Source organism: Equus caballus, chromosome 12, assembly GCF_041296265.1.
Source record: "Equus caballus isolate H_3958 breed thoroughbred chromosome 12, TB-T2T, whole genome shotgun sequence".
NCBI classification, from domain to species: Eukaryota; Metazoa; Chordata; class Mammalia; order Perissodactyla; family Equidae; genus Equus; species Equus caballus.
Window position 1 is genome coordinate 25,875,932 of NC_091695.1, and position 21,077 is coordinate 25,897,008.

Below are 21,077 nucleotides of genomic sequence, written 5' to 3' on the forward strand. Positions count from 1 at the left end.
TAAATAAGAACACTTTTAGAAAGTTGTGTATTGCTTTACACTTTGTAGAAATGAAAGTTTCCACGGCAACAAGGAGCTGACTCCCAGCTAGATGGATTGGTAGTGAATAGAAAGGAAGGAAACAGGGGCATTCCAGGTGGAAGGAGCAACATGAGCAAAGGTGTGGAGGTGGGGCGACCTTGGCACATGCACAGGACAGTGTCCGTTCCTTCATAACTGATGCTAACAGTGTACACAATGGAAACGACTGGGAAAAACAGGGAAGAATACATCCCATCTTAAGGCAAGGAATGGAAATGTCCTTCCTCTGTATCCACTGATCTCCTTAAGGAGATCGAAGCAGAAGTCAAGGGAATGAGTCAACAAGAAACCAGACAGAAGCTTTGAGCTGCCTCCTGCTCACTTGCCTCCCTTAGCCTTGCCTGCGGGGCCACTTTGCATGTTGGACAGAGCTACTGCAGTCAATGACAAGATGGAGCTGATTCTTGGAGGTCAGTTGGCCGCTCAGGCACCTCTCCCCCAAGGAAAGTCTCCTCTAGGTCACTCAATCCACAATCTGAAAGCCACAGCTTAGTGACCCTGGAAATTCCATTTCATGAACATCCAGTGGAGGTATGGAGCAATGGCTGAGGGTGTGTGTTCTGGAGTCTGACAGTCCAGGTTTGAATCTAGGATCTATCACTTACTAGCTGTGTGACCCTGGACAACTTCCTTCACCTCTCTGTACATCATATCATCGTTTATAAAGTGAGGATAACAGTACCTACCTCACTAGGTATTCAGTGTGTAGTGGACATACTGTGAGCTGCCTGACTCCGTTACCACCTTCCTGAGGTTTCTGGAACTCCTCCTCCTATGGATCTTGGTGGGTAGCGGCCTCTCATTATTGAAGATGAAAGAGCCAAATAGGTTCCCAGCCTCCTTTACAGCTAAGGGATATGACTCGGCTCTGTTGAACAGAAGCATCCATTCAAGTCTTTGAATGTGGACCTAATGACCAAAAAGTGGGGGCCACGAAGACCTCTCTCTGGTTGTGGCAATGGCAATATCACATTCCTGGCACTGCAGTGGCCATAGTGTTAGAAGATGGATCCAGAGTCCCTATGGTCCCAGCCACAGGGTCTGAATTATAGCTGCGGCAGTGGGGTCCTCCCCAGACCTGTCCTGTGTCCTGGTTTTGGCCCCAAGTCTGCTTCTGTAGCCCTTCCTGCACTTCTATTAGCTACCTCACTTCCTTTGAACAAACTCATTTTTCTTCTCAGATCAACAAGCGAGAGTTTCTTTTGCCTGCCACTAACATCCCTGAGCGATGCAGGAACTGACATTTAGTTATTGCTCAACAAATGACAGCTACTCATCTTAATAGGCAGAAGTGATCAGGGTCTTTGGGGCTGACCCACATTAATCATCTCTCAAGAGACCAATGTCTATATCTGGTCCGAATAACGTAATTTAAGTTGACCTATGCCAACAATGGGCACACTTGCCTGGGCCCTCTGATCAGTGCATTCTCTCCTTGTATCATACACTACAGTGTGTTCAGTAGACCTAGATTTTTTTTTTATTGAGGGTATAATAGGTTAAAACATTGTGAAATTTCAGTTGTACATTCTTATTTGTCAGGGAGCTTATAGGTGCACCACTTCACCCTTTGTGCCCACCCATCACCCCCCTTTCCCCTGGTAACCACTAATCTGTTCTCTTTGTCTTTGTGTTTGTTTATCTTCCATGTATGAGTAGAGTTATACAGAGTTTGTCTTTCTCTATCTGACTTATTTCGCTTAAAATAACACTCTCAAGGACCATCCATGTTGTTGTGAATGGGACTATTTTATCCTTTTCTTGGCTGAGTAGTATCCCATTTTATGTATATACCACATTTTCTTTATCCAGTCATCAATCAATGGGCACTTATGTTGCTTCCATATCTTGGCTATTGTGAATAATGCTTCGATGAATATCGGGGTGCATTCATCTCTTTGAATTGCTGATTTCAAGTTCTTTGGATAGATACCCAGTGGTGAGATGGCTGGGTCATATGGTATTCCTATTTTTACTTTTTTGAGAAATCTCCATACTGTTTTCCATAGCGCATGCAGCAATTTGCTTTCCCACCAGCAGTGTATGAGGGTTCCTTTTTCTTCACAACCTCTCCAACATTGATTTTCTGTTTTGGTTATTTTAGCCATTCTAATGGGTATAAGGTGATATCTTAGTGTAGTTTTGATTTGTATTTCCCTGATCAGTGCTGATGAGCATCTTTTCATGTGCCTATTAGTCATCTGTATGTCTTCTTTGGAGAAATGTCTGTTCATAGCTCGTGCCCATTTTTTGATCAGGTTATTTGATTTTTTGTTGTTGAGTTGTGTGTGTTCTTTATATATTATGGAGATTAACCCTTTGTCGGGTATATGACTTGAAAATATTTTTATCCAGTGGTGGATTGTGTTTTTGTTTCAGTCCTAGTTTCCCTTGCCTTGTAGAAGCTGTTTAGTCTGATGAAGTTCCAATTGTTTATTCTTTCTATTGTTTCCCTTGTCTGAGAAGACACAGTGTCCAAAAAGATCCTTTTAAGACTGATGTCAAAGAGGATACTGCCTATATTTTCTTCTAGAATCCTTATAGTTTCAGGTCCTACCAGTAGGCCTTTGATCCATTTGGAGTTTATTTTTGTGAGTGGCGTAAAAGAATGGTCCATTTTCATTCTTTTACATGTGGCTGTCCAGTTTTCCCAGCACCATTTGTTGAAGAGATTTTCTTTTCTCCATTGTATGCCCTCAGCTCCTTTGTCGAGGATTAACTGTCCATAGATGTGTGCTTTTATTTCTGGGCTTTCAATTCTGTTCCATTGATCTGTGCGCCTGTTTTTGTACTAGGACCATGCTTTTTTGATTACTATAGCTTTGTAGTACCTTTTGAAGTCAGGGATTGTGACGCCTCCAGCTTTGTTCTTTTTTCTCAGGATTGCTTTAGCAATTCGGGGTCTTTTGTTGCCCCATATGAATTTTAGGATTCTTTGTTCTATTTCTGTGAAGAATGTCCTTGGGATTCTGATTGGGATTGCATTGAGTGTGTAGATTGCTTTAGGTAGTATGGACATTTTAACTATGTTTATTCTTCCAATCCATGTGCATGGAATGCCTCTCCATCTCTTTATGTCTTCATCAGTTTCGTTAAGGAAAGTCTCGTAGTTTTCACTGTTTAGGTCTTTCACTTCCTTGGTTAAATTTATTCTATTTTATTCTTTTCCTTGCAATTGTGTATGGGATTGTGTTCTTGAGTTCTCTTTCTGTTAGTTTATCTTACAGTATAGAAATGCTACTGATTTACATAAGTTGATTTTGTACCCTACAACCTTGCTGTAATCGTTAATTACTTCTAGGAGCTTTCCAATGTATTTTTTCAAGGTTTTCTATATATAATATCATGTCATCTGCAAACAGTGAGAGTTTCACTTCTTCCTTGCCTATTTGGATTCCTTTTATTTCTTTTTCCTGCCTAATTGCTCTGGCCAAAACCTCCAGGACTATGTTGATTAAGAGTGGTGAGAGTTGGCACCCTTGTCTTGTTCGTGTTCTGAGAGGGGTGCTTTCAGTTTTTCCCCATTGAGTATGATGTTGGCTGTGCATTTGTCATATGTGTTCCTTATTATGTTGAAGTACTTTCCCTCTTATCCATTTCATTGAGAGATTTTATCATAAATGGCTGTTGAATCTTGTCAAATGCTTTCTCTGGGTCTATTGAGATGATCACGTGGTTCTTCTTCCTCATTTTGTTAATGTGGTGTATCACGTTGATTGACTTACGGATGTTGAACCCTCCCTGTATCCCTGGTATAAATCTCACTTGTTTGTGGTGTATGATCTTTGTAGTGTATTGCTGTATTTGGTTTGCCAATACTTTGTTGAGGATTTTTGCATCTATTTTCATCAGAGATATTGGCCTGTCGTTTTCCTTCTTTGTATTGTCCTTGTCTGGTTTGGGGATCAGGATGATGTTGGCCTGGTAGAATGGGTTAGAAAGTGCTCCATCTTCCTCAATTTTCTGGAATAGTTTGAGAAGGATAGGTATTAAATCTTCTTTGAATGTTTGGTAGAATTCTGCAGAGAAGCCACCTGGTCGTGGACTTTTATTTTGGGGGAGGTTTTTGATTACTGTTTCTATTTCTTTACTTGTGATTGGTCTATTCAGATTCTCTTTCTTCCTGATTCAGTTTGGGGAGGTTGTAAGAGTCTACGAATTTATCCATTTCTTCTAGGTTGTCCAATTTGTTGGCATATAGTTTTTCGTATTATTCTCTTATAATCTTTTGTAATTCTGTGGTATCAATTTCTCCTCTTTCTTTTCTGATTTTATTTATTTGAGTCTTCTTTTTTTCTTAGTGAGCCTGGCTAAAGGTTTTTCGCTTCTGTTTATTTTCTCAAAGAACCAGTTCTTTGTTTCATTGATCCTTTCTACTGTCATTTTTGTTTCAATTTCATTTATTTCTGCTGTAATTTTTATTATTTCCCTCCTTCTACTGACTTTGGGCTTTGTTTGTTCTTTTTCTAATTCTGTTAGGTGTGTTTGAGATTGCTTATTTGAGACTTTTCTTGTTTATTGAGGTGAGCCTGTATTGCGATGATTTTCCCTCTTAGGGTCGCTTTTGCTGCATCCCAAATGAGATGGTATGATGTGTTTTCATTTTCATTTGTCTCCAGATAATTGATTTCTCCTTATTTCTTCAATGATCCATTGGTCATTCAGTATTGTGTTGTTTAATCTCCACATGTTTGCCCCTTGCCCACCTTTATTCTTGTAATTGATTTCTAGTTTCATAGCATTATGGTTGGAAAAGATGCTTGATATTATTTCAATCCTCTTGAATTTCTTGAGGCTTGCTTTATTTCTCAACATATGGTCTATCTTTGAGAATGTTCCATGCACACTTGAGAAGAATGCGTAACCTACTGTTTTTGGACGGAGTGTTCTATATACATCTATGAAGTCCATCTGGTCTACTTTTTCATTTATTTCTACAATTTCCTTGCTGACTTTCTGACTGGATGATCTATCCATTGGTGTTTGTGGACTGTTGCGGTCCCCTACTGTTATTGTATTGTTGTTGATACCTCCTTTTACTTTTGGTAATAGTTGCATTATGTAATTTGGTGTTCCTGTTTTGGGTGCATATATATTTACGAGTATTATGTCTTCTTGATGCAGTGTCCCTTTTATCATTATGAACTGCCCCTCTTTGTCTCTCTTTACCTGTTTCGCCTTGAAGTCTATTTTGTCTGATATAACTATGGTAATACCTGCTTTCTTATGTTCACTATTAGCTTGGAGTATCATCTTCCATACCTTCACTCTGAGTCTATGTCTGTCTTTGGGGCTGAGGTGTGTTTCCTGGAGGCAGCATATTGTTTGGTCTTGTTCTTTAATCCATCCTGCTACTCTGTGTCTTTGATTGGAGAATTCAATCCACTTACATTTAGAGAGATTATTCAATTGTGGGGGGCCTAGTGCTGCCTTTTTATCACTCATTTTCCAGTTCTCCTGCATTTGCTTTGTTTCTTGTCCCATGAATTTTAGACTACCAATTCAGTTAGGTAGTTTTCCACGTTGGATTTCGTCTTATTTTTAATTTCTGTCTCTGTTCTAATTATTTGCTTTGTGGTTTCCATGTGGTTTGTATAAAACATCTCATAGATGAGATAGTCCATTTTCTCATAGCCTCTTATTTCCTTAGACTAAGCCAGTTCCATACCTTTCCTCTTCCCTTTCTAAGTTGTTATTGTCACATTTCTTTTCTTCTTGTGTTGTGAGCTTGTGGTCAAAATCACCAGACTATATTTATTCTCGGTGTTTTCCTTCCCTTTATCTTTAATGTTATGCTTAAGTATTTGTTAACCTGTTCTGATGGAGAGCTGTGATTTTCTGATTTTGCCTTTCTCCTTATATCCTTTGATCAGGGTTTGGTAACCCCTTTCCTCTTTTTTTTTTTTTCCAAGTATGAGGGCTTTCCTGAGAATTTCTTATAGAGGGCGTCTTGTGGCAATGAACTCCCTTAACTTTTGTTTATCTTGGAAAGTTCTTATTTCTCCATCACATTTGAAGGATATTTTCATTGGATAGAGTATGCTCGGCTGCCAGTTTTTGTCTTTCACAATTTTGAATATATCATTCGACTCTCTCCTAGCCTGTAAGATATCTGCTGAGAAACCTGCTGACAGCCTCATAGGGGAATCCTTTGTAGGTTATTGTCTTCTCCTTTGCTGCCCTTAATATTTTCCTTGTCATTGACTTTTGCAATCTTCACTACTATCTGCCTTTGGGTTGGACTTTTTACATTGACAAAGTTTAGAGATCTATTGGCTTCTGTCACATGGATTTCCAGCTCCTTCCCCAGGTTTGGGAAGTTCTCGGCTATTATTTCTTGAACAAGCTTTCCGCTCCATTCTTCTTCTCTTCTCCCTCTGGGATACTTATAATCCTTGTGTTGCATTTTCTACTTGAGTCAGATATTTCTTGGAGAATTTCTTCATTTCTTTTTAGTCTTAGTTCTCTCTCCTCCTCTATCTGAAGCATTTCTATATTCCTATCCTCCAAACTGCTAATTCAGTCCTCCATATTATCAGCTCTACTGTTCGGGGAGTCTAGATTCTTCTTAATCTCCTCTATTGTGTTTTTCATCTCCAACATTTCTGATTGTTTCTTCTTTATAGTATCAAGCTCTTTTGTGATGTAGCTCCTGAACTAATTGAGTTCTCTATCTGTATTTTCTTTTAACTCATTCAGGTTTTATTTATTTATTGTTTTTGTGGAAGATTAGCCCTGAGCTAACATCTGCCACCAATCCCCCTCTTCTTGCTGAGGAAGACTGACCCTGAGCTAACATCCATGCCCATCTTCCTCTACTTTATATGTGGGCGGCCCACCACAGCATGGCTTGACAAGCAGTTTGTAGGTCCTCACCCGGTATCTGAACCAGTAAACACCAGGCTGCCAAAGCAGAATGTCTGAACTTAACCACTGCACCTCTGAGCCGGCCCCTCTTTGAGCTTTTTAATGATAGCTATTTTGGATTCTTTGTCATTTAGATTACAGATTTCTGTGTTTTGGGGATTGTTTTCTCGGTACTTTTAATTATACTTCTTCTGGAGATTTAATATATTTGTTCATACTGCTTTATGATGTGGATTTGTGCCTCTGCAGAGAGATAAAGTTTGGTTGCTGCTTTCACTTGCTGCCACTGTGAGGGAAGGGGCATCAGCTGTGTAATGTGCACTGACCAGGATCCCTGTCAGCTGTTCCTGACCAAGCCTGGGCCACTCCTCGGGATTGCAGTGGCCCTGGGGGGGTCTCCTGTAAACTGGGTGAACAATCACATGACGGCTTCGGGTTGCTGCAGTCTGGTTCCAAAGACCCACTTAGACATGCTGCCTCCTTCGGACTGCAGTGGTGTTATGCGCTTTCATGGTAGGTGGGAGCTGGTTCTCCCTGACTTGCAGCCCTGCTGCCATCAGGACCTGCTGGATCTCACTTGCCCACTCTGGGCCACAGCAGTGCCAAGGGGGTTTAATGCAGCCAATCGGCAGCTCACCCAGCCATGCCACTTCTGCTCATATGTCGCTCAGACTTTGTGCTTGGTGAGTGGGGCCTCTCCACTAGGGCCTAGCAGAGACTCTCCCTGGGGCCACCATGGGACTGTGAATTTTCCCATTGGACTGAGGAGAAATCACACTGTGGCTCCAGATTGTCCCCACCCACCCATGCAGTCCCACTGGATCTCACTTGCCCCCTCTAGGCCACAACAGAGCTATGGGTGTTTAATGTAGACCTAGATTTTTAATTGGAACAAAAAGCTGGAGGTCTTGGAGTTCAGTGACTTTGAGCAAGGAGACCTGATGCCCATCATCTCTACTCCAGCCTCAGACCTGCCCCCTTCCCCGAAGAAATGTTAGATGAATACTGCAAGATCCCAAGTCTTAGAATTCCCCTCTTCTGGCCCAAAAGTTACTATAGCACCTGGATGTCCCTAATCAGACTTGCCCATTTCCATATCAGCATTCCCATGGAGGATCCCAAGAGACCACCCCTGCATTTTATCTTTCCTAATCTCATTCTCAGGGACTCATTCCAACTTTCAGTACATGGGGGAGCTTGCTGTAGCCCTGCTGCAGCCTGTCCAGGGGAAGACTTGGCACTGAGGGCTCTCCCATGGCACAAGTTGGGCTGCAGGACAATGCGTACAACATGTGTGTACAGAGCACTGGGTAGAGTTCACCTTGATTATGGTGGCCAATACCAAGGAGCACAAGTTTATATCCTTCCCGTGACCAACACACAGCAGCTTGAAGATAGAAAGCTCTGCAGATCCAGATACCAATATCACACTGTTTAGCCTTCATGCTAACCTGCATCATTCCCCACTCCCTGCTCCAGGGTTTATCAACCTGTCAGTGATGAATGAGTTCAAGGGGCCATGGATTCTCCAATCCTATGATTGGACAACATACGATGTGATGTTCCTAGGGTGAGGGTCCAAACCTTCCATGACATTCTTTTATGGGCTCCCAAAAGAAAAAGGACCTCTAGATTTAGGGAATGATTTGTTCTCAAATCTCATCTCAAATTTGTCCATTGCCAGGAATGACCTCTAACCTTCTTCAACAAAAAAGTCCTGCTTGGCCCTTCAGATAGTCGGAATTCTAAGATGTCCTCCAAGCTCCTTCTCCTACCCCCATGCACACATGCAGCACAATCCCTGGGAGTGTAAATATGATGTATTTTTACTCCTGTGGTTGTGTTATGTTATATGGTACAGTCCAATTTAGGAAAGGGAGATTATCCAGGGTGAGTCTGGCCTAATCAGGGGAGCGATTCAAAGTAACTGAGCTCTTCCTGAATGAGAGATTCCACGCGTGAGGGAGATTCAACTTGAGGGAGATACTCCACTGCAGGCTTTGAGAATCGAGGGGCCAATGTGGCAAGGAATGTGGGCAGACTCTAGGACCTGAAAGCACCCCCCATCTGACAGCCAGCAGGGAAACAGAGACCCCAGTGCTACAAGTACAAGGAGGAGAGTTCTGCTACAACTAGGCGAGCTTGAAAAAAGACCCTGAACTCTAGACAAGACCACAGCCCAGCCAACACCTTCATTTTAGCCTTGTGAGATCCTGAGCAGAAAACCCAGCCATGCTGTGCTCACTTCTGACCTATAGAACTGTGAGCTAATAAGGGCATGTTGTTTAAAGTCACTAAATTTGTGTCAACTTGTCATGCAGCATAGAAGACTAATACAGCCCTCGTGGCCCATTTTCCTCCCAGGATGAAATTGATAGTTGCTGCAGTTGGCGGGAGGTCAGGGCTGATTGACACAAAGGAGTGTCCCAAAGGAACGGATTTGAGGACTTCCTGGAAAATATCCCAGGGATAGCTGATCAGGCAGCACAGACAGAGAAAAAAGAGAAACTCGGTTCAAGGCAGATGTCCCACCACCTTTCCTTTCAGACCATAACAGTCTGGGAAGTCACTTCTAGTTCCAAGTTCTGCCCTCAGAGACATGATGGACTTCAGCGACCAGACCCTCAACGCTGATCAGCTGGCGGCTGACTGGGCTTGGCCAATACCCCTGTGGGGCAGATAAGACATGGTGAAAGGACTGAGATCATCCAGGGGTGAGCAGCCCAGGAGATAGAGACCTGGACCGTTGCTCTGTGAAATCACCCTCAACAACAGTTCCTCAGACACTTCCCCATTTCGATGCTCCAACGATTGACATAGACCAACAATACTGGCGCTGGAAGGGCCCTTAGAGGTGATCCAGTCCAGTCTCCATGTCTCAGATGTGGAAAGTGCCCTTAACTGGACTCAGATGTCCTGAATCCCAGTTCAGTATTCTTCCTGTACCCTCCGTGAGATTACCCTCCTTCCCCTCCAGGCACCTCCTTCCCCTCCAGGCACCTCCTCTCCCAGAGACTTCATACACACAAGGCTGGAAGGAATATGTCTTTGCAGTCAGTGCCTCCCCCTGCACCACCTTCTTCCTTCAATATATCCCCAGTCCGTCTACTACTTTGACTTCTGCTGCCATCTCCCTAGCCCAAGCTGCCATGTTTGATAACACACATCAGAGCCCATCATCCCCATACTTCCCATTCAATGTCTTCCTTCTGCACTAGCAATTAATCCAAACTCATTACCACTGCCTAAAAGGCTCCTCGTGGCTGGCTCTTGTCTGCTTGTCCAACCTCACTGGTATGAGTGACCCTGGTCATACTGGTTTCAGCCCCATTGGGCAAGCTAGAGTTTTTGTACTAGCTCCTTCTCATCCGTCAGGTCTCAGCTCAAAGGTTGCCTCTTCAGAGAACCCTTCTTTGAGAACTTTCTACATAAAGAAGCCTACTCATCCCACTCTCGTGTCTAGTTACTTTGTCCCACATCTTCCCATTTATTTCCATCAGAGCATTTACCAAAATGATATCATCTTTTTTGTTTATTAGTTTCTTGTTTATTGTCTGTCTCCTCAGTATGAAGATAGATCCATGAGAACAGAGACCTTGTCTTTTTTGTTCACTACCTAGGACTCTACCCAGATCATTGGGTAGAGTTTTTAATTATATGTTGAAATAACTAATCAACTGATTAATCAACTTCAGCTTTATCCCCTGGAGAAAGTCCAGCTGAGTTTAGATCAGAGTATAAGTCCATTAATTTTGATTCGACAGGTATTTTTCTGAGTTCCACTTGCCATAGGCACAATCCTGGGCCAGGCTGTGTGCTCTGGATCATTCATTCATTTATTCATTCATTCAACAAATACTCAGAGGTAGTCTCTACTCTCGGGGAGGCTTCATGTAGCTGATAAAGCATGGCAAACAGAATGAACCTATTAGTCAGTCAGTAAGACAAGGCCCTGGATTGAGTGGAAATCTAGAAGCATGGCACTTATATAAACTGAAGATGCAAAGTTCCAGTGCTACCTGAGTCACATTAAGGGCAAGGGCAGTCAGCGAGGGCTTCCTTGAAGAGATCTTACTTGGACTGGGCTCTGGAGGACTGACAAACAGGATAAGAGAGACAGAGGAGCAGTGGGAAGTACTTCTAGGGGCCCAACCATGACCAGGATACTGCTGGAATTTAAGCCAAGATATGGATGATTTGGTGTTTCCTGGAAGTTAAATTGAAGAACGAGTTGGCTTCTCTGCTTTGCACCAAAGCCCAGCTCCTCCAGCAACGTACACTTGCCTGTCAGTTCCTCAAACCCCTCTTACTCCCCACACTCTAGTAATCTACTTTCTGCCCACCCCGCTGGTTCACAGAAACTACTCTTACCAAGGTCCCCACCAGACAACCAATTGCCAAACCCAACAGACACTCTTCATTTCTTATCCTACTTGACCTCTGTCATACACAATACATCTTTACTTCCTCCTTCTTTAAAGCTGTCTCCTTTCTTAGCAACTTTTCTGGTTATTTCTTCCCAGTTTGGGACTGGTAGGCTCCCCTTCTTCTTCTGGAAACTTAAATATTGGTAATCACCTCATCCCTTGGTGCTCTTTTTTACTAACTCCGCACAATCACCATGGACTATCTCATCTACACCTATGTCTCGAGGTTGCATATATATGCTGATCACTCCCAAACTCCAGCCCCAGACCTGTTCCTCACCAAGTCAGGTCCCCAGCTGCAGACTCACATATACAGCCATGCAATAAGCTTCCCAACCCGGACGCCCGATGAGCATTAAGAACTGACAAATAAAAGTGACAAATAAAAGTGATCCCACCCCTGGCCACTGGAAAAGCCCATAACACCGTTGCAGACCCCAAGGAGAGAGCGCATCTAGGTGGGCAACAACAGTAGGCACCTGCAGCCTGAAGCCCCCCGTGACGGCCCCCACGGCAGAGGAGGGAATCCAAAGGGCCACTGTGGCTACGAAGAGGGGCCCAGGCCCAGTTAGCAACTACGGACAGGGTTCCTGGTTGGTGAAGTATAAACAGCTGCTCCCCCCACTGCAGCAGCTGAAACAAGTGAAAGGAGCAACTAAACTCTATCTCCATGCGGAGGCACAAATCAACATCATCAAGCAATATGAAAAAATACATTAAATCTCCAGAACAGAAAGAAAGTAACAAATACACAGAAAACAATCCCAAAGAAAATGAGATATATAACCTAAATGATGATGACTTCAAAACAGCCATCATTAAAATACTCACTGAGTTAAGAGAGAATTCTGACCGACAACTCAACGAGTTCAGGAGCTATGTCACAAAAGAGTTTGATACGATAAAGAAGAACCAAACAGAAATACTGGAAATGAAGAACACAATAGAGGAGATTAAGAAAAATCTAGATGCTCTGAACAGTAGGGCCGATAATATGGAGGAAAGAATTAGCAATTTGGAAGATGGCAATATAGAATTGTTGCAGGCAGAGGAGGAGAGAGAAGCAAGACTTAAAAGAAATGAAGAAACTCTCCGAGAATTATCAGACACAATTAGGAGATGCAACGTAAGGATTATAGGTATACCAGAGGGAGAAGAGAAGGAGAAAGGGGCAGAAAACCTATTCAAAGAAATAATGGCTGAGAACTTCCCAAATCTGGTGAGGGAGATGGATCTTCAGGTGACAGAAGCCAATAGATCTCCAAACTTTATCAATGCAAGAAGACCAACTCCACGGCATATAGTAGTGAAGCTAGCAAAAGTCAACGACAAGGAGAAAATATTAAGGACAGCCAGGCAAAAGAAACTAACCTACAAAGGAACCCCCATCAGGCTATCAGCAGATTTCTCAGCAGAAACTTTACAGGCTAGAAGAGAGTGGAATGATATATTCAAAAATCTGAAGGACAAAAACCTACAGCCGAGAATTCTCTACCCAGCGAAAATATCCTTCAAATACGATGGAGAAATAAAAACTTTCCCAGATAAACAAAAATTAAGGGAGTTCATTGCCACAAAACCTCCTCTTCAGGAAATCCTCAGGAAAACCCTCATTCCTGAAAAATCCAAAAAAGGAAAGGGGCTACAAAACCAAGAGCAGAGGAGATAAGTAGAAGGACAACAACAGAGAGTAGCAGCTCTACATCAGAACAGATTAAACCATGGGACGAGAAACAAAGGAAACTGAAGAAAACCGGAAAACAAGACACAAAATGGTAGTGGTAGGCCCCCACGTCTCAATAATCACTCTAAATGTAAACGGATTGAACTCCCCAATCAAAAGACACAGAGTGGCAGGATGGATCAAAGAACAAGATCCAACAATATGCTGCCTCCAGGAAACACACCTCAGCCCCAAAGACAAACACAGACTCAGAGTGAAGGGATGGAGAACAATACTCCAAGCTAATAATGAACAAAAGAAAGCAGGTGTCGCTATACTAATATCAGACAAGGTAGATTTCAAAGCAAAACAGATAAAGAAAGACAAAGAGGGACAGTATATAATGATAAAAGGGACTCTCCACCAAGAAGACATAACACTTATAAATATATACGCACCCAACACAGGAGCACCAAAATTTGTAAAGCAACTCTTAATAGAACTAAAAGAAGACATCAACAACAATACAATAATAGTAGGGGACCTCAACACACCATTAACACCAATGGACAGAACATCCAGACAGAAAATCAACAAGGAAATAATAGAATTAAATGAAAAATTAGACCAGATGGACTTAATAGATATATATAGAACACTTCATCCAAAAACAGCAGGTTACACATTCTTCTCAAGTGCACATGGAACATTCTCAAGGATTGACCATATTTTGGGAACCAAAGCAAACATCAATAAATACAAGAGAGTTGAAATAATATCAAGCATCTTTTCTGATCATAACGCTATTAAACTAGAAATCAACTACAAGAAAAAAGCAGAGAAAGGTGCAAAAATGTGGAGACTAAACAACACGCTTCTCAACAAACAATGGATCATTGAAGAAATTAAAGAAGAAATCAAATATTATCTGGAGACAAATGAAAATGAGAACACGACATACCAAATCATTTGGGATGCAGCAAAAGCAGTCCTAAGAGGGAAATTCATCGCAATACAGGCTCACCTCACTAAACAAGAAAAAGCTCACGTAAGCAACCTCAAATGACACCTAACAGAACTAGAAAAAGAAGAACAAACAAGGCCCAGAGTCAGTAGAAGGAGGGAAATAATAAAAATAAGAGCAGAAATAAACGATATTGAAACAAAAAAGACAATAGAAAGGATCAATGAAACAAAGAGTTGGTTCTTCGAAAGAATTAACAAAATTGACAAACCCCTAGCCAGACTCACCAAGAAAAGAAGAGAGAAATCGCAAATTAATAAAATCAGGAATGACAGAGGAGAAATCACAACAGATACCAATGAAATACAAGAGATCATAAGAGAATACTATGAAAAACTATATGCCAACAAATTGAACAACCTGGAAGAAATGGACAAATTCCTAGACTCCTACAATCTCCCCAAACTGAATCAGGAAGAAATGGAGAATCTGAATAGACCAATCACAAGTAAGGAAATAGAAACGGTAATCAAAAACCTCCCCAAAAACAAGAGTCCAGGACCAGACGGCTTCTCTGGAGAATTCTACCAAACATTCAAAGAAGACTTAATACCTATTCTCCTCAAACTGTTCCAGAAAATTGAGAAAGATGGAGAACTCCCTAACACATTCTATGAAGCCAACATCACTCTGATCCCCAAACCTGACAAGGACAACACAAAGAAGGAGAACTACAGGCCGATATCACTGATGAACATAGATGCAAAAATCCTCAACAAAATTTTGGCAAACCGATTACAGCAATACATCAAAAAGATTATACACCATGATCAAGTGGGATTTATACCAGGGACACAGGGATGGTTCAACATCCGCAAGTCAATCAACGTGATACACTACATTAACAAAATGAAAACCAAAAACCACATGATCATCTCAATAGATGCAGAGAAAGCATTCGACAAGATCCAACACCCATTTATGATAAAAACCCTCAGTAAAATGGGTATAGATGGAAAGTACCTCAACATAATAAAGGCCATATATGATAGACCCACAGCCAACATCATACTCAATGGACAAAAGCTGAAAGCCATCCCTCTGAGGACAGGAACAAGACAAGGGTGCCCACTTTCACCACTCCTATTCAACATAGTTCTGGAGGTGCTGGCCAGAGCAATTCGGCAGGAAAAAGAAATAAAAGGAATCCAAATAGGTAACGAAGAAGTAAAACTCTCGTTGTTTGCAGACGACATGATCTTATACATAGAAAACCCCAAAGAATCCACAGAAAAACTATTAGAAATAATCAACAACTACAGCAAAGTAGCAGGGTATAAAATTAACGTGCATAAATCAGTAGCATTTCTATACACTAACAATAAACTAACAGAAAAAGAACTCAAGCACTCTATCCCATTCACAATCGCAACGAAAAGAATAAAATACCTTGGGATAAACTTAACCAAGGAAGTGAAGGATCTATACAATGAAAACTACAAGACTCTCTTGAAAGAAATAGGCGATGACATAAAGAGATGGAAAGACATCCCTTGCACATGGATTGGAAGAATAAACATAGTTAAAATGTCCATACTACCTAAAGCAATATACAGATTCAATGCTATCCCAATCAGAATCCCAAGAACATTCTTCACAGAAATTGAACAAACAATCCTAAAATTCATATGGGGCAACAAAAGACCGCGAATTGCTAAAGCAATCCTGAGCAAGAAAAACAAAGCCGGCGGAATCACAATCCCCGATTTCAAAACATACTACAAAGCTACAGTGATCAAAACAGCATGGTACTGGTACAAAAACAGGTCCACAGATCAATGGAACAGAATTGAAAGCCCAGAGATAAAACCACACATCTATGGACAGCTAATCTTCGACAAAGGAGCAGAGGGCCTACAATGGAGAAAAGAAAGTCTCTTCAACAAATGGTGCTGGGAAAACTGGACAGCCACATGCAAAAGATTGAAAATTGACCATTCTTTTTCACCACACACCAAAATAAACTCAAAATGGATCAAAGACCTAAAGATTAGGCCTGAGACAATAAGTCTTTTGGAAGAGAATATAGGCAGTACACTCTTTGACATCAGTTTCAAAAGAATCTTTTCGGACACTGTAACTCCTCAGTTGAGGGAAACAATAGAAAGAATAAACAAATGGGACTTCATCAGACTAAAGAGCTTCTTCAAGGCAAGGGAAAACAGGATTGAAACAAAAAAACAGCTCACTAATTGGGAAAAAATATTTACAAGCCACTTATCCGACAAAGGGTTAATCTCCATAATATACAAAGAACTCACACTACTTAACAACAAAAAAACAAACAACCCGATCAAAAAATGGGCAGAGGACATGAACAGACATTTCTCAAAAGAAGATATGAATATGGCCAATAGACACATGAAAAGATGTTCATCATCGCTAATCATCAGGGAAATGCAAATCAAAACTACACTAAGATATCACCTTACCCCCGTTAGATTGGCAAAAACATCCAAAACCAAGAACGACAAATGTTGGAGAGGTTGTGGAGAAAGAGGAACCCTCATACACTGTTGGTGGGAATGCAAACTGGTACAGCCACTATGGAAAACAGTATGGAGATTTCTCAAAAAGTTAAAAATAGAAATACCCTATGACCCAGCCATCCCATTACTGGGTATCTATCCTAAGAACCTGATATCAGATATCTCAAGAGTCCGTTGCACCCCTATGTTCATTGCAGCATTATTTACAATAGCCAAGACGTGGAACCAGCCTACATGCCCAGAAACTAATGATTGGATAAAGAAGATGTGGTATATATACACAATGGAATACTACTCAGCCATAAAAAAAGACGAAATTGGCCCATTCACAACAATGTGGATGGACCTCGAGGGTATTATGTTAAGCGAAATAAGTCAGTCAGAGAAAGACGAACTCTATATGACTCCACTCATAGGTGGAAATTAGTATATTGAGAAGGAGATCTGATTGGTGGTTACCAGGGAAAAGGGGGGGTGGGGGGAGGGTACAGAGGGGGAAGTGGTGTACCCACAACATGACTAACAAAAATGTACAACTGAAATCTCACAAGGTTGTAATCTATCATAACATTAATAAAAAAAAAAAAAAAAAAAAAAAAAGAACTGAACATGCGTCAGACTGAACTCACCACCCACATACACACTCACGTGCACCTACAAAAACCTGCTCCTCTACTTGTGGTCACTTTCTCAGGAGAAATCATCCCCTTGCACCCATATCACCAAGCCAAGACTCAGGGACCATCCTTGACCTGCCCTCCTCCATCACCCATGCATCCATAAGTAACAGTGCTCTCTCTTCCCCACCTTGTCTACCCCCCACCCCAGCCCTATTTCCTCTGCCTCTCTCCTAATCAATGGCTGACCATCTTTCACCTAGATCATTTCAATGGCCCACAAATTACTTTCCATGCCTCCAGGATTACCACCTTCTCCCACCTCTAATGTGTTGTCCACCTGCTGCCAAAATGAGCTGTCTAAAACCCAGAGCTAATGACACCAACACTTTTCAATTACGTCTTCTTGCTCTTGGGCAGATGCTCTCTTCAAGGTCAGACCCCTATGTACCTCAGCCTCAACACTGTTGATACTTTGGACTGGATGCTTCTCTGTTGTAAGGGTCCTCCCATGCATTGTAGGATGTTTAGCATCAACCCTGTCCTCTACCCACTAAATGCCAGTAGCACCTTCCTCCCAGGTTGTGACTATCAAAAATGTTTCCAGACATTGCCAAATGTCCCCTCAGGGGCAAAATTCCCCCAGTTGAGAGCCCCTGCTCTACAACCTCAACTCCCCAAACACACACACACACATTGTGCTCCAATCATTTTGAACACCCTGCTATTTCCCTAACATGCCATGAGCTCTCAGGCCTGCATGCTTTTGCTCATATCATTTCATCTGCCCAGAAAGCCCTTTCTTCCATAACCACTGGGCTTACTCCTTCTCTTCATCTATGTCTCAGCCAAGGATTGCCTCTTCTATGACGCCTGCCCTGGTTCTCCCAGAGAGAAGTAGAAAAGAGTCTAATCAGGGCTTATTTCTACCCCAGTCCCTGTTCCATCTCACTCCAGCTTTCTTCTGATTTCGTTTCCTCGGTGGACCAAGGCATACTCACCTGTGTATCTCTGGTACCTCCACACTCCTAGAAACATGCTCGGGGCACAATTCATGTCTGCCAAATGAGTGAATAAACGACAAAAGGCAATTCTTGTTGAAGAGTGTCACAGACTGAATGGGGCAGAAGCTCCCTGAAATGAGACCTTACGCAGGAACTTTAATAACAATAACAACAGCAGCCACTAGTATTTAGGAAGCATTTTTTATGTGCTAAGTTGTCCGTATCATTTAATCTTCTAAACAACTCTATGAGGCAAGTACCATTGTCATCCGTAAATTAAAGATAAAGGACTGAAGCTCAGAGTGGTTAAGACACTTTCCAGGTAAGTGTCAGAGCCAGGATTTGAATGGGAGCCTGCCCTCTTACCCTTCACACCTCTCACCCCGTGGTGGCAAATGACTAGCACAAAGCATTCACGGTCATTCTCTAATGTAAGTGACACACATGGCAACCCTGTAAGTTAGTGGGACAGATGATGATATGGGAAGCAGGAAGAAGGTGCTCCTTGGAATGGGAGGGACCCGGGCTCCATTCCTGGCTCTGCCACTCAGGAGCTGGCCCACTTCAGCAGACACCTTATCTCCCATTCTCCGTTTGCCCATCTGTGAGTTAAGGATGACAACTTCACTCAGGCTTTGGGGAGGATGAATTGAGAAGGTGGTTGTGCAATAATCTACTAAGTGCCTGACACATGGTAGATCTTCAACAAACAATCCTGAATATTATCCCTATTTTAGGCATAGAGAAAGTGAGGCTCAGAAAGGTTACGTGACGGTCCAAATTTCACAAACTAGCAAATGACAGAGCTTGAAAAAGAACTCGAACTCATCTGTCATCCACGAGGAGAGGTTTTCTTAGCATCTTCTGCGTACTCATCACTGCGTGGGACAAGTCACAGCCCCACCATTGAGGAACCAAGTCATAAGCACCTGGAGTTATAGCTCTGCTCTCCCCAGCTGGAAGCTCAGAGCTGGAATCGGAGGTTCAGTTGGTGGGAATAGCCCAGGCATGGGGCTCTCACAGACACAGCAAAGGAGGTTTGCGCCCAGGCAGTGAGGGCCTAGGGATGTAAGCCAACTCACAGATTCGGCAATGAACAAGAAAGGTGGGCTGGCCTGTGGTTATTGCTGTAGTGGGCTTTCAGGTTTGCTGGGCTCAGCACCAGGCTGGCCACACACCATCCCGGAAACAGCTGCTGTCAGGCCCCAGGGAGACTCCTGGAGAGGGGCTGGGTACCTCAGGGTCTTCCTCCTATATAGGCCATGCTCTCTTGGTCAGCTGTAAGAGGACAGCATTCTGACCCAAACCATACATCCTTCTATGCCTGCCCAACATGACACCCCCAGAAACATCCCAACCCTCACCAACGCCTTCTGGCTCATGTGTTCCTGCAGTGTCTGCAAGCAAGTCTCTGTGAGTGGGGGAACAGAAATATCAGAGTGGTGGAGGGCTAAAGAGGCTCTTTCCTTTCTTCCCTCCCCCTTTCCCTCCCTCAGTCCCTTTCTCCCTCTTTCCTTCCTTCCTTTCTTTTTTTTTCTTTTTGAGGAAGATTAGCCCTGAGCTAACTGCTGCCAATCCTCCTCTTTTCACTGAAGAAGACTGGCCCTGAGCTAACATCTGCGCCCATCTTCCTCTACTTTATATGTGGGTTACCTACCACAGCGTGGCCTTGTCCTACCCCCTGGTGCCTTGTCCGCACCCAAGATCCACACTGGCGAACCCCGGGCCAGCGAAGTAGAACTTGTGAACTTAACCGCTGCGCCACCTGGCCGGCCCCTCTCCCTCTCTTTTTTTCTTTCTTTCTCTTCCTCCCTCCCTTCCTTCCTTCTCCCCCACTCTTTGTGTCTCTCTCTGTGTCTGTGTGTGTGTGTGCGTGTGTTTGTCTGTGTATGTGTATGTGTGTGCCTGTCCCTTATGTATCCAGTATTTCTTGACCCTCCATTCTGTGCCTGGTAAGGTGCAAAGCCCTGAGGATACAGTGGGTAAACAAAGATACAGTTAATGCCCACATGCAGTTCCCAGCCTAATGGTAGACACACATTAACTCTGTTTCATCCTATGTCAAACTGCAACTGTGACAAGCTCTATGCAGGAGAGGTGCCTGGTGTGAAGAAAATCTGTTCTAGTTAACAGAACAGAAGGAAAGTCTGAGCAGAGAGGTGAAGGAACTGTAGGAGTTAACTACGGGTTGGGTGGGTGCATTCCAAGTAAGGAAAACTAAACCAGTTCACTTTTAAATGGTGCCCTTGAGATTTAATGTGATTTTTTGTATATAATAAAAATTAATAGCTGCCCTTAATTGAGGACCCACTGTGTGCCAGGGCCAAGCGCTGTTCATGTGGAGTCTCATTTATCCTTACTACTCTCTGAGGTGGGCTCCATACCCCCATTTCAGGTGAGGAGACAAAGGCAACTGAGCGGCTATGACTCGGTCAGGGACAAGCAGCCTGAGAAGGTGAGAAGGAAATGCGGGGCTGCATGCCTGTCCTCTTCCCCAGCCCCAGCCATCTCTGACCCCAAGCCCCTGGCTCCTGAAGGAATGTACAGCCCAGCCCCTGATGATTCCCATTTCTGTGATCATGGGTTTTCCACATTGACTCCTGGAGAAACAGAGTAGTACAAAAATTGGATATGAAGATTGATGTTTTTCATTGACTTTGGCTTAAGATTTGGGGTAATTAGAAAGTCTTTTTCCCTTCGTAATGTTCCCATTCTAAAGGCTACAAGAGAATCTAGGCTGTTTTGTTAGGGAGAAATCAGCTTGGGCAGATGCCTGCAGAGTGGTTTCTGTCCTGAACCAGGTGGTGACATACCAGGCTCCACCAGGAGTGAAATGTAGACACACCTTTTGCCGCCCTCCCCTCAGGGGATCTCAGATTGTACCAATAACATCCACAGTCACACA